This window comes from Triticum urartu, chromosome 6 (genome assembly GCF_003073215.2).
Source record: "Triticum urartu cultivar G1812 chromosome 6, Tu2.1, whole genome shotgun sequence".
Classification (NCBI taxonomy): Eukaryota; Viridiplantae; Streptophyta; class Magnoliopsida; order Poales; family Poaceae; genus Triticum; species Triticum urartu.
The window spans coordinates 217,675,297-217,690,340 of record NC_053027.1 but is presented as its reverse complement, the minus strand read 5'-3'; positions in this window follow the sequence as shown (position 1 = coordinate 217,690,340).

The window sequence follows — 15,044 nt, the reverse complement described above, 5'->3', positions numbered from 1 at the left end:
ATTTCTTCTGTTAAACAGTAATATAACTCTCTGTGTACCTTTGTTTATAAAACCGTATGGCCAGATTGCCTTGTTTGTTGTAAATCTTTGCCCTCATAAAGGCTTTATAAAATAGGACAAACACTCCTCGGCTACTGGCCGAGGAGGTGGAAGCCGATGGTCGGTCAACAAAGTTTTGTACAATGCGGATCCGAGCATTAATGATGTAAAGTACTTGGATACATAGAGTCATTACACATAATTTGTGATTTTACTATGGATATGGATCCTTAATTTGGCCACTCGTGCTCGCATTAAGGCTCGGGGCTACTGGGCTTCGGGCTTATTATTTACAAATATTAAAGGGGCACATTGATCCCCTGATCTGGTGTTACCACCCGACTAGTGTCTCGGGGGCTACAGCATTGCTTGTCCAATGTAGAAAATTTTATGTGCAATATAGTTTCCAAGGAGATTTTGATCCTCAGGTTGGTCGGCCGCACACAACCTGAGTCTCGAAGACTGAGCACGCCGCTTTTAGTGTCCCGAAGTATTCTGCCGAGCTTGGACTTGATCCTCAGGCTGATTTTGCAAATCAACCTGAGTCTCAGCGGCTACTGGGATCAGCGGTCTTACATCATCCTTCAGGTGCATCTCAGGTTTTAGACCGATACAGACCTTGGGGGCTACTGGCTATATATCTCGGCAGAGAATAAATTGCACCAATAAAAAATATTCACAAAAATCGGCCCACATTCGGGGTGGTGCACCACCTCGGAAGCAGTCCGGCATAAAGCTCGGGCGCTAGTGGCTGGCTCCGTAGAGGGCATTTCTGGCGTTAAGCTCGGCTAAACTCCTTCAAACTTTTTTGAACCAAGGTGATATGACAGCTCGGATATAGTCCGGCGTTGGAGCTCGGATACATTCCGGCGTTAGAGCTGGGAAGCAGTCCGGCATTGGTCCTCGGCTGCAAAAGATACCTCGAATACAGTCCGGTGTTAGAGCTCGAACGCAAGAGGACACTACCTCCCGGGAACAACTTCAAACTTCTTTGAACCCGAGGTGTGGCATAAAAATAACAAGGCATTGATAAAGGCCGGAAACTTAAAGGGGCTCCTCGGATACCCGACCTGTAAACTCGCCGAATGCATTTCGGCGATCCTCAAGATCGAAGATGAGTAGATTTGTTGAACCAGTTTTCAAGACCGTCAACCGAAGATGAAGAATAGTTCGGAAGAATCGAGGAGCGTCCCTAACTTGAAGACCGGTTCAAGGGGCTACTGACGGTGTCCTGGACTAGGGGGTACTCATCACATCGTCTTCCGATCAGTTGGATTGGGCCGGGGACCCCCATGGCCGCATACTCATGGGCCAGTTCGGACAGCTGCCGCATACAAGGAAGATTCCACAAGACTTGGCGATCAAGACAAGGACTCCACCCCACCGGCGTATTCGGCTAGGACTCTTGTTATCCTAGGCCTCTGGTGCATTATATAAACCGAGGCCAGGCTAGTCGATAGAACATACAGAACAACAATCATACCATAGGCTAGCTTCTAGGGTTTAGCCTCTCCGATCTCGTGGTAGATCTACTCTTGTACTACCCATATCATCAATATTAATCAAGCAGGACGTAGGGTTTCACCTCCATCAAGAGGGCCCGAACCTGGGTAAAACTTTGTGTCCCCTGCCTCCTGTTACCATCGATCCTAGACGCATAGTTCGGGACCCCCTACCCGAGATCCGCCGTTTTTGACACCGACAAACCCTCTCTTGTGTTCTTCGTGTTCTTTGTGGGATTTCCCCTCCAATTTGTGAAAGATCCATCTTAGGGTTTCACCCTACAACATATTGGTATCTAGAGCCACGTTGATCACGAAATTGGAGCTCCCCTCCTTGCTCATGAACATCTTGGTATCATGAGCCATGGTTTCTCACGAAACTAGAGCCCCCCTCCTTGTTTTCTAGCCTAATTTTGTTGTGTCCATCCCTAATTTCGAAAATCCCCACCAAAAATAGCCCCAACAGTTTTTTGTGATTTGTTGGTTTGATGAGGTTTTGTTGGATTTGATCCATGGATTTGCTTGGTTTAAAGTGGATATAGCTACCCCCATCTTTTCCGCACCATTCATCCCCAAAATCTCCCCAATTTTGCCCTAGAAAACTTCAATTTGCGCCCCGAAATCATGAAATTTCCGCCCACCCCATGCGCACGGACCCCAGACCTCATGCCTACGCCCCCGCCCCCTGAAAATTCTCTGGACACCCCATGCCCATGGGCCTATACCGTGCGCATGGGACCCCGTGCCCACGGGCTCCTACCCCCGTGCGCACGGCCCCCCCTAGAGCAGCCGCATGCACTTCACTGTTTCGGCCATAACTTACCACATCCAGAGTGGTATTTTCGTGTTCTTTAGCTCGTTGAGTAGCTACTGACACCCCCCATCCATCTAGATAGGTTCCAATATCATTTGACTCCATCAAATTTTTGACAATTTGGCCTCTTTGCCTAGGCCTTCCACCATATCATCCGCAAAACCACCATAACCTTCCGCAACCTAACCCATTTCGCTCCATATAGCATTTGTGGTTGCTTGAGTAGTGACTTGAGTCTCCTAAGGTGTTTCGGCTACTTTTGGACAGTTGCTTCTTCATCAACCACCACCATCACTTCCGCATTGCCATCTTCGACTCCACCACTGCATGTCCGCTACCACCATTTGACATTTGCATTTGGACATTTTGAGTTTGCGGGTTTTCCATTACCTAGCGAGTTTAGGCTAACTAGGAACAATTCGACATCGACAACACCACCACTCAACTTCTCCAAGGATTCGACATCGACCACCTTCACCATTTTGACACCTTAACCGTAAGCAAGAACAGTAACCTCTATATCATCTTGGTATCGTGGTATCCCATCATTGTACATTCTTGCCATTACATTGATAACCCCTAGCCTGTTTTGCGTCACTTGCCTATCGAGACTAGCCATTGAGTATTGCCGGCAATGTTACTTGTGCACATTAGTGATCATCGATCTACACCTTCCATTGCATATATACCATATCATAATGGTATCATCTTGGTATCATATCAATTCTTGTGTCACAATATTGTTCCCGCATATACACAATTGCTATCTTGGTTTGTGCATTTCTCATAGTAGCCATATCAAAAAAAGGAATAAGCTTTTAAGCAAAATAAAACTAGAGAAAAGAGCTTGTAAGCAATAGCCATAGCATAATACCACATTTCACATAAGATTGTCATATCCGATCATCTTGAGAAGAACACCGGGAACATCATACACATAGCATACTTGGGATAGAAAACTCATATATTTTGCATCTTATAGGTTGTGCACAAGTGTCATATCCGCCTATTGAGCAATCGTGCTAGTGTCTCTCTTGAGTTGTGCAACACGAGAGTTTTTTGTGGATTCCACATTTTGTGCTCATTCCTTGGTTGCACGACCCCATTTATCTATCCATGTGTGTGTGTGTTTCCGCGTGCCACATATTGTTATTGGTCTACTTGTTTCACTTGCGAATTTGTAAATCTTTTCCAACATTATTGACTCTTGCTAACATTTTGCATCAAATTTTTGTGCCACCATCCTCACCAAGCTCCACCTTAAGCCTTACTTGTGTAGGTGTGAGAACTTACAAGATCCGGTACCAATTGTGCAATTTCCTTGATACATTATTGAGTGATCATTCATCCATCTTCAACATTGGATAAGTTACATTGGTCTAGTTCTTTCCTTTCTTCCACTCACATTTGCTCGAGTTTTGTGATGGATAGGCAAGGCATTTCATCTCCGGTCTTCGACACCACCACCACCGACTTACGACATTCCGAAGCAAGGAGAAGGGACTACTTCGACAACAAGATTTTCACACAAAAGGAGGCGCAAGATGCAAAGATGGAGGAGATTCAAACCTTGTTGATCAATCGTTATTCCCCTTCATCATCCTCAAGGCAACGGCGAGCAAGTCGATCATCTTCAGCGTGCCCATGTGATGCAAGTACAAGTCGTCCACGTCCACACCTACATGGCGACCACCATCACGTTCGTGATCCACATCGTCATGAAAGGCAAGTCACCTCCAAGCATCATGTGCACGATGACAACGGGCCACATCTACTACAAGCTCAAGTACGACATCGAAACCATCTACAAGAAGATGCTCCACAAGCGCAAACCTACAAGTCCCAACAAACTCTACATCAAGCTACGACCAAACTTCATGAGCACAAGAGAAGACCGCGAGATGACCACCACCAAGACGGAGCTACGGCTACCACCACCACTTCGACATCTTCGCCAAGTGTTATCAAGGCATCTTCGCCTTTGGACGTACGACATCTTTGCCTACTTCCCATGAGTTCGCCTACATCGACATCCTCAACAACGAGGCGACCACATACAAGCGAGGGCGACCCTTCCATCTTCGGAATCCCCTCTAGGAGGATGGCCGAGCATGGGAAATTCCCTTCGGTCATGGAGATGAGCTACGAGGTGCCACATCATATGGGCCTCCAACAACAAGACGGTGACAAGAAGGTCGAGCAAGGGCCACCCCCTTCGACCACGGCGACGAGGATGAACCTCTTCAACAACATGAAGACAGCGCCCCAAAAGGACTCATTCTCTGAGTCAAGCTACAAGACCTCACATGAGACCTTATCTTTGGTCTTGGAGGAGAGTGATGATGTGCCATTTTTGGCCTTCATCCATGGCTACGACTACGACATGATTGAGCATGGAGACATTTGCACCTACATCTCTCTAACACCCACATATGACGAGATGCCCAAATTCCCATGTGAGGAGAGCCACCCCACCATGAGTGATATGAGTGACCCCACTACATGTGACATTGAGTGCATTTCCTATGAGAGGATGAGCGTGATCACCACTAGCCCCACACATGAGTTTATGCCACACATCCTATGTGAGGTTGAGAGCCATTTGAGTGACTCCACCAACCATATGAGTGAGAGCATCTTACCGGTAGTGAGTGAGCCACAACACTTAGTGAGTGAGGTAGTTGAGACGGCAGGTGAGGCCACTATGATTTCTAACGACTTAACCTCCACTCTGAGTGTGTTTTATTCTTCGGTGCTAGGTCTCCTACATGACGACATGCGTACCCTCGACGAGTCCATACCTCCAGCGACGACGATGGCCATGGTGGACGATGACGCACCCCCACATGGTTCCATCACAATGAAGATGACCATGACTTGGTCTTCGACACCTCACCTACAACACATGAGCAATGCTCCAAAGGAAACATAGGTGATGGTGCTTCTCTTGTCCCACTAGTGGACTATCTTACCAATGATTGCTTGCATGATGTTGAGACACCTATTACCATGCTTCATGCTAGTGCGACTCCCTCATGTCATGACTTACCAATTTATGATGAATATGATGATGAGCATGCCGAGTTGCCTAGTTGTGATGCTATGGTCCATAGGATATCATGTGAAAATTCTTTTGGTCACATCATGTTAGGCCACCCTTTAAACTTGTCATATGGTATGAGTGAGATCTCCCATATTGCATCATTACAATCTCAACATAGTACCGATGCATGCCCCATTAAAATAAATCCCAATTAAACTATGGCATAGATGACGAGATGATGGTTTTTGGCTCTTGTTTTTCATGTGATGATATTGCCATGCTTCCTTTACATGATTTGCACAATTCATCTATTATGCATGCCTGTCGGCGTCCTGGGAATGGGGGTCCCCAGACTTGCCTGCCTGCGGCCCATGGGTGTGGCTCCGTCAGCGGCCCCCTACGGCCCATCTTCACCAGCAAACACTCAAGACCCTTGCGAGGGGCCGAGCCTCGCGAGGTGAACGACACAAGACCTCCTCGGGGGAGGTGTCGGTGTCAAAACCGGCGGATCTCGAGTAGGGGGTCCCGAACTGTGCGTCTAGGCGGATGGTAACAGGAGACAAGGGGCATGATGTTTTTACCCAGGTTCGGGCCCTCTCGATGGAGGTAAAACCCTACGTCCTGCTTGATTAATATTGATGATATGGGTAGTACAAGAGTAGATCTACCACGAGATCAGAGAGGCTAAACCCTAGAAGCTAGCCTATGGTATGATTGTTGTTCCTACGGACTAAAACCCTCCGGTTTATGTAGACACCGGAGAGGGCTAGGGTTACACAGAGTCGGTTACAATGGTAGGAGATCTATATATCTGTACCGCCAAGCTTGCCTTCCACGCCAAGGAAAGTCCCTTCCGGACACGGGACGAAGTCTTCAATCTTGTATCTTCATAGTCCAGGAGTCCGGCCGAAGGTATAGTCCGGCTATCCGGACACCCCATAATCCAGGACTTCCTCAGTAGCCCCCGAACCAGGCTTCAATGACGACGAGTCCGGCGCGCGAATTGTCTTCGGCATTGCAAGGCGGGTTCTCCTCCAAATTCCGTGTACCTGTTGAATAATGTCCGGTTTCTTGTAAATGTAGCGCTCCTTGGCTTCTACGCCCAATAATGGCCGTCTTCCATGTGTCAAACAAATACGAAAAGTCAGGGTGTTTTTACATTTACACCCCTAGCCGCGTGAATGAGCCGCCTATTTAAGGGGATGAGGATTTAGATCCAAACCACACCTTCTCCCCTTCGCGAGTATTCATCAGAGCGTATCCGACAGAGGTCCATTCTATCATGGCCGGCCGCCGCAGCTCCTCCTCTCACCCTTCCAGCCCTCAGCCTGGAGATTGGGAGAGATGCTCCATCCCGCACAGCGAGCTAGTGATGCTCCAGACCAAGGGATTTCTCCCCCCGGCCTATATGGTCCCGGTTCGAGCCGGACTTGCCACCTATAATGGCGGAGAGCAAGCGAAGAGCGCCCCCAATCCCTCGAAAGGAGAGCGAGTATGCCTTGTCCCTTACTTAATAAGAGGGCTCGGATTTCCAATTCATCCGTTTCTCTAGGGGCTCCTGGAGTTCTATGGCCTCTAGCTGCACAACGTCACGCCTGCCCCCATATTGCATATCGCGGGCTTCGTAGCCCCTTGCGAGCTGTTTTTGGGTTGTGAGGCTCATTTCGCGCTGTGGAAAAGGCTATTCTGCCTTGTGCCCCGTTCTCAGAAGGGGTCAATATATCAAGTGGGCGGAGCCGAAGTGTGGCGCATTGCCGGGACCGGATATCTACCCGGAACCCCAAAGAAGGCGTCCGAGGACTGGCCTTCGGAATGGTTTTATATAGAGGACGTCCCGCTGCCGGATCCTGTCCGGATCGGCCTCCCCGAGTTCGACAGTGCTCCCCTAAAGAAGCGCCTAAGCTGGCGTCCGTGGAGCCCTCAGAGGGAAAGCGACAAGGACGTTCTTTACCTGATGGCCCGAATAAGATTGTTAGCTCATTCCGGACTGACCATGATCGGGGTCATGGCCGCATGCATCATGCGAGGGGTGTAGCCGCTCCAGTATAGAGGCCACCCCATGTGGGACTTCAACGGCGAGGACGACGCCACCCACCACGGCCGTAAGGGGCCGGATTCGGCTGCCGCTCTAATAAAGATCTTGTCTGCTTTGTACAAGGGAGAAGAGGAGGAATTTCTCCGCGTCAACCCACAGGGTGGATTTTCTATGTACAATCCCCCAAGTTGGGTAAGTGGACACTTTTACTTGCCCATCCGTTTTATATTCCCATCGTTAAATATTTAGTCTAACGACTTCGACGCAGGAACTGCGCCAGACTGTTAAAGAAATAAACAGCCCTCCTCCACAACCCGAGGATCCGGGACGGTCCCTCGACCCGGCCTCTCAAGAGGATCCAGACTTATCTGTGGAGCTGATTGATGGGGTGTTTCATCAATTGAGCAAGGACAACGCCTTGGTGGCCATTACAACCGATTACCCAGGGCTACTCCCAGCCTCACAGGTAACTGAGACCAAAGTCCCAACACTTTGAAAAGGGATCTATCCTCGCGTGTTTTCGATTGCTGTATGACAACCGTGTTTTGCAGGGGAGGTCCTTGAGACGGGAGGCCGAGCCTGCGGCGACTAGCCAACGAGGGGCGGCAAGGCCCCGCGGGCTGAAAAGAAGTGTGGTCCGGACTGAGACGCCGGCGCAAAGGTATAGCGCGCCATCTTATTCCCAGGTGTTATTCCTTCAAGGCATATTAATGCTCGTGCTCTCTTCGGGATGAAGAGACTTCGCCGAACTATATCCAGAGAGGTTGCCAATCGCGCCTCCACCAGCCAGGCTCGAAAGCCTGGTCCGGAAGCAGAAGCGAACACAAGGCGCGCACCGAACGCTCCTCCGACAGAGGATGCAGACAAGCTGTCTGCCACCAATTCCGAGGTGGAGAGTGCCATGAACCACAGGCGTCGCCGGACAGTTCTTCGTGACGCTTGTTTCTCCCAAGAGGCATTGGATGCCTTCAATTCGGGAGATGCGTACCTCCGTGCCGCTCAAATTGGTCTAGCCAGAGCCACGAAGCAGTATGTAAAAGACATATGGGTAAGAAAATTTTGGTAATTATATATATACCAATAGCCCCCGAGACTTGAAACAGTTAGAATAACTGATTTAAGGATCATTTGTTATGCAGGTTCTTACAGAAAAGAATACCCTACTGTCCCAGGAGCTGGAAGAGTGCAAAGCCCAACTTGAGGCCGCACTAGCCGCGGCAGGGGAGCCCAAGGAGACCCCCTCTGGTAATATACGCTTTGAAAGATAAGTATTTTTTGAAGTGCGGCGTGGATGCAAATCTGACAAATGAAATTGCAAATGGCGCCGAATTAAATCCGGAAAAGCAACAACTCCTACGCCAGCTGAAGGCTGGTGAGAGTGTGCTGACAAAGGTGAGGCGGGAGAAGAACGATCTCCAAGATGCCAACACCAAGCTGGGCGTTGAACTGAAGGATGTTCGTGCCCAGCTGTTGGACTCCGTTAAGGAGAATCAGCGGCTTCGACGCGGCATATTTAGTAAGTGCTTAAATGAACTTTGAAAAAAGAGTTCGGCGAGGAAGTCGACTAACAGAGTGATGTCTGTAGGTATGCTAACAGGTCGTCCTGCAGAGGAAATGCCCGGTTCTATGGGTGACCTTCTTCCCGAGCTCTCACAACTGCATGAGCGAGTTCGGCAGGTGATGCAAGGCGTCGCCCAGGCCTTGTGGCCATCCGTCTCCATGCCCGAAGGCCTTGGAGAGCTTGTAGAGAAGCTGAAGGGAGCACAGCGGAGCTTCCGATTGTGGAAGATGTCGGCCTGCCGTCAAGGCGCCAGGGAGGCCTGGGCCATGGTGAAGACGCGGTACACGAAGGCTGACCCAAACCACATGGCCGAGGTCGGACCCGTGGGGCCCGATGGGAAGGAGATCCCTGTGAGCTTAGTATACGGCCAAGTAGAATTGGCCGCAAAGTATTCCCAACAGGACTGTAAGCTAGACAGCCCGTTAGATGGTATTGAAGAGGAATACAATCAGTCAGATTGACTATGTAATTTTAATTGACATGTGTAATGCCTTCTAGCCGGATTGTAGATCGTTTGTCATGGCCGACCTTTTCGCTTCAACCTTGGGACCTGACGGTCCGGAGTGTGTCCAAATACCCTCGTGGTTATATAAGAACCGGGGTATGCATGGAGACCAGGCGTAGGGGTCATTAGTGCTTGAACAGACAAGTGCCCAACTAGTTATGTTATATTACATGGTTAGTAAGAAACATCTTCCAGGGAGAATAGTTCCACAAGGGGTTCCTTTCCCTAGGAGGCATGCCCTAAAGTGCATGTCCATTCTGCGAAAAGAGACGCAGGAAAAACATCTGGGGGCGTATAGATAAATAAGTGGAAAAAACATCATCTTTAGTTCACCGACCGAATATTCCCTTAAGAATGCTAGCTTTCGGCTTCACCCAGTCTGAGGTACACATCCGGCTGACCCGGCAGTAACAATCGCAGAGGTGCTCCCTTTACCACCTAGTCGAACAATCGGGAACGTAGGGGTAAGCACAGGAGCCAGGCAACCCAGCTTGGCCAAAACTTAAGTCATATCGATGCATATAATGGTGAATAAAAGGTACATGCGGAAGTGTGACACATGTGTTGGGCATGAAGCCCGTATAAATATGCTTCTGTTTAAAGAAGCCCCCAGGTTTAATGAGCGCGGATAGCGCGTCACTTTATGAGCCTTTAAAGGCTATAAGAGAGAGAGGGGGAGAAGGAGAGAAATGTAAGACAGAAAGTATATAAAAATGGACAGAGGAAGGAGAAGAACACAGAGTCCGGTGCTAGGCATAGAATCTTCGGAGACGGGCTGCGTTCCATGGGTTCGGCTCGAGTCGGTTATCCGATGCATCTCGCAGGCGGTACGCTCCACCAGTCAGGACTTGGTCAATTATGAAGGGACCTTCCCACTTGGGCTTGAGTTTGTCCTTTTTCTTGTCCGGCAGGCGTAGAACTAATTCGCCAACATTGTAATTTTTGGCCCGTACTTCTCTGCTTTGGTATCTTCGAGCCTGCTGTTGATAGAATGCAGAACGGGCTTTTGCCATGTCACGCTCTTCCTCCAAGGCGTCCAAACTGTCCTGCCGATCAAGCTCGGCTTCTCTTTCTTCGTACATGCGCACTCGAGGTGAGTCATGAATTATGTCGCAGGGCAAAACTGCCTCTGCGCCGTACACCATGAAGAATGGTGTGTATCCGGTGGTGCAATTCGGCGTGGTCCGCAGCCCCCAGAGTACGGAGTCGAGCTCCTCTACCCAATGCGTATTAGATTCCTTAAGGCACTGCACTAATCTGGGTTTGATGCCGCTCATGATAAGACCATTTGCACGTTCGACCTGGCCGTTAGTTTGTGGGTGATAGACGGAAGCATAATCGAGCTTGATGCCCATGTTTTTGCACCAGAGTTTTACCTCGTTGACCGTAAAGTTCGTGCCGTTATCAGTGATGATGCCATGGGGGACGTCGTAACGGTGTACAACCCCGGATATAAAGTCTATCACCGGTCCGGATTCGGCCGTCTTAACAGGCTTGGCTTCTATCCATTTGGTGAACTTATCCACCATGACCAGTAAGTATTTTTTGTTGTGGGTTCCGCCTTTAAGGGGTCCAACCATGCCAAGCCCCCAGACCGCGAAGGGCCAAGTGATGGGATAGTTTGGAGGGCGGTGGGTGGCATATGGCTTTGGTTTGCAAAAAGCTGGCAACTGACGCATCGTTGGACTAAGTCCTGGGCGTCTGCCCGGGCTGTCGGCCAATGAAAGCCTGTACGGAAGGCCTTGCTTACAAGGGACCGAGCTGTAGCGTGATGACCGCCGAGTCCGGCATGAATTTCAGCCATGAGGTTCCGCCCTTCCTCTTCGGAGATGCACCTTTGAAGGACTCCGGTAGTGCTTTTCTTATAAAGCTCTCACTCATGGACTTTATAGGCTTTAGATCGCCGCACTATGCAGCGTGCCTCATTTTGGTCCTCGGGGAGTTCCTGCCTAGTAAGGTAGGCGAGGAATGGTTATGTCCACAGGGCGATGACGGCCATTATTACATGGGCTGAAGGTGTTATTTCATTGGCAGAGCCTCCAATTATGTCAGAGTGTTCGGTGTCGGGCAGTGCGGCTGGGTCCGGGCTGTTATTGCCGGGTTCCCCTTCCCATACTACGGATGGCTTGAACAGCCTTTCCAAGAAGATGTCGGGGGGGGGGGACTACATCATGTTTTGTGCCGATGCGTGCCAGGACATCTGCCGCCTGATTATTTTCCCGGGCTATGTGGTGAAATTTGAGCCCTTCGAACCGAGCTGACATTTTTAGGACGGCGTTGCGATAAGCTGCCATTTTTGGATCCTTGGCATCAAAATCTCCATTTATTTGGGATATTGCGAGGTTTGAGTCCCCGCGCACCTCTAGGCGTTGAATGCCCATGGATACTGCCATTCGGAGACCATCTAAAAGGGCCTCATATTCGGCTGCATTGTTGGAGTCTGTGTACATTATCTGGAGTACGTATTGAACTATGTCTCCTGTGGGGGACGTCAAAACGACGCCAGCCCCTAGACCGGCCAACATTTGGGAGCCGTCGAAGTGCATGACCCAGTTTGAATATGTGCCGTACTCTTTAGGGAGTTCGGCCTCCGTCCATTCTGTGACGAAGTCGGCCAAAATTTGCGACTTGATAGCTCGCCGTGGCTTGTAAGTTATGTCGAACGGGAGCAGCTCAATGACCCATTTTGCAATCTGGCCCGCCGCGTCGCGGTTGTTTATAATATCGTTAAGTGGCACTTCCGAGGCTACTGTTATTGAACACTCTTGAAAGTAGTGTCGCAGCTTCCGGGATGCCATAAATACCGCGTACGCAATCTTTTGATAATGCGGGTACCGTGACTTGCACGGAGTAAGGACAGTGGACACATTGTAGACCGGCTTTTGAAGGGGGAATTTGTGTCCGTCCATTTCTCATTCGACGACGAGCACTACGCTTACGACCTGATGGGTTGCTGCAATGTATAATAGCATTGGTTCGCCAATGTTTGGCGCGGCCAGGACTAGGTTTGTTGCCAAGATGGCTTTTTATTTCGTCGAGTCCGGCCGTGGCTGCATCCGTCCACTCGAAGTTCGGTGCCCTGAAGGAGGCGGTAAAGGGGTAGGGCCTTTTCTCCCAAGCGGGAGATAAACCGGCTTAGAGCCGCCACGCATCCGGTTAATTTTTGTATTTGTTTGAGGTCCTTCGGGATATCCAATTGTGACAGAGCTTGGATCTTGGCTGAATTTGTTTCAATTCCTCTACCGGATACAATGAAGCCCAAGAGCTTTCCGGCTGGAACGCCGAAAATGCATTTTTCCGGGTTGAGCTTGATGTCGTATGTTCGAAGGTTATCGAATGTTAGCCTCAAGTCGTCTACTAGAGATTCGACATGTCTTGTTTTGACGACCACATCATCTACGTATGCCTCCACTGTTTTGCTGATCTGGTTTGCCGGACATGTCTGAATCATGCGCTGATATGTTGCGCCGGCGTTTTTGAGCCCGAAGGGCATTGTGTTGAAGCAGAATGGGCCGTATGGTGTGATGAATGCCGTTGCGGCTTGGTCTGACTCTGCCATCTTTATTTGATGGTAGCCGGAGTATGCGTCGAGGAAACACAACGAATCGTGTCCTGCGGTAGCGTCGATAATTTGATCGATGCGGGGGAGAGGGAAGGGATCCTTTGGGCAAGCCTTGTTAAGGTCTTTAAAATCAACGCACAGGCGCCAGGATTTGTCCTTCTTTGGTACCATCACTAGGTTTGCTAGCCAGTCCGGGTGTTTTATATCTTTGATGAATCCGGGCTCCAATAGCTTGGCTAGTTCCTCTCCCATGGCCTGTCTCTTAGGTTCGGAAAAACACCGAAGAGCCTGTTTGACTGGCTTGAATCCTTTTAGGATATTTAAGCTGTGTTCGGCCAGCCTGCGTGGGATTCCTGGCATGTCTGAAGGGTGCCAGGCGAGAATGTCCCAGTTCTCTCGTAGGAACTCTCGCAGTGCGGCGTCTACATCAGGGTTTAATTGTGCCCTGATGGAAGCTATTTTATTGGGGTCCGTTGGCTGGACCTGGAATTTGACTATTTCGTCCGCCGGTTTAAAGGAGGTGGACTTGGATCTTTTGTCGAGTATCACATCTTCCATATTCACCATGGAGCGTAGCGCAGTCAGTTCCTCAGCTGCTAGGGCTTCGGATAGCGCCTCGAGGGCCAGTGCAGCTGTCTTGTTTTTGGCGCGAAGTGCTATGTCCGGATCGCTAGCGAGAGTGATGATTACATTAGGCCCGGGCATCTTGAGCTTCATGTACCCGTAATGGGGTATTGCTTGGAAGATTGTAAACGCTTCCCGCCCTAGCAGAGCGTGGTATCCACTACTGAACGGGGCCACTTGGAATGTGACCTCTTCGGACCTGTAATTATCTAGCGTGCAGAACACCACATCTAGTGTGATTTTTCCTGTACAACGCGCTTCCCGACTGGGGATTATTCCTCTAAAGGTTGTGCTACTTCGCTCAATGCGGTTCCAGTCTATTTCCATTTTTTGAAGGGTTTCCTCATAAATGAGGTTCAATCGGCTGCCGCCATCCATGAGTACCTTGGTAAGACGAAAGCCGTCCACTATTGGATTGAGGACCAATATGGCTGGTGCTCAGGCTGTTCGGAATTTAGGTTCATCACTGGCGTTAAAAGTAATAGCCGTGTCACTCCATGGGTTTATTGTTGCTACTTGGTAGACTTCGGCAAGGCTGCGAAGTGTTCTTTTTCGCATATTATTTGATGCGAAAGTCTCGAAGACTGTTAATACCGTACTGGTGTCTCTGGGGTGGCATTCTGTGGATTCTGGAATTAGGAGATCTTCGCCAATTTTTGCCACCTGCCGGAGTATCCAACATGCTCTAAGGCTGTGAGTTGGTGTGGCACCCTCTGCACTATGAATTTTACAGGGTCCATTAAGCCATCCTTCCAGTACGGTTCCGTGCCCTATAGAGGGCTTTTGCTTTTTGGTATTGAACCCGGGTGTCTGGCGATGATGCACCCTTTTATTTCGGACTGGGTTTGTATTCAGGGCCGGATTGTCCCAAAATTTTATTTTGGTTTTCCAGGCACTTTCCATCGCACAGTACTTTCGTACTATGGACGCTAAGTCAGCGAAGCGTGTAATATCACGGCAACTTATGGCGTTGAGGATTCCCTTGTCCGTGCAATTATTGTAGAAGAATGAAATTGCGTCTTCCTCGCGGCAGTCCTTTATCCTGTTCATAACTAGGAGGAATCTGGCCCAGTAATAATGTACTGTTTCTTCGGGCTCTTGCCTAATTTGGGATAGATCGCTTATGTACGGGTGTGTGGGTGGAATCAAATTCGAAACCTGACCCAATCTGAGACCCAGGGGCCAACAAATTTCCGAACTCGGAAGTTTGGATTCTTGGATGCTTTCCAATGAATCTAGCCCATCGCCTGACTTTAAGTTCAGGTCTTGAGTGATGTCCTCCCCTTCGTGGGTATCCGGCTTGGAGGGATTGGGAATCCAAACGTAGCTAGTCCTTAAGATAGATGAAGGGTCGCCGCA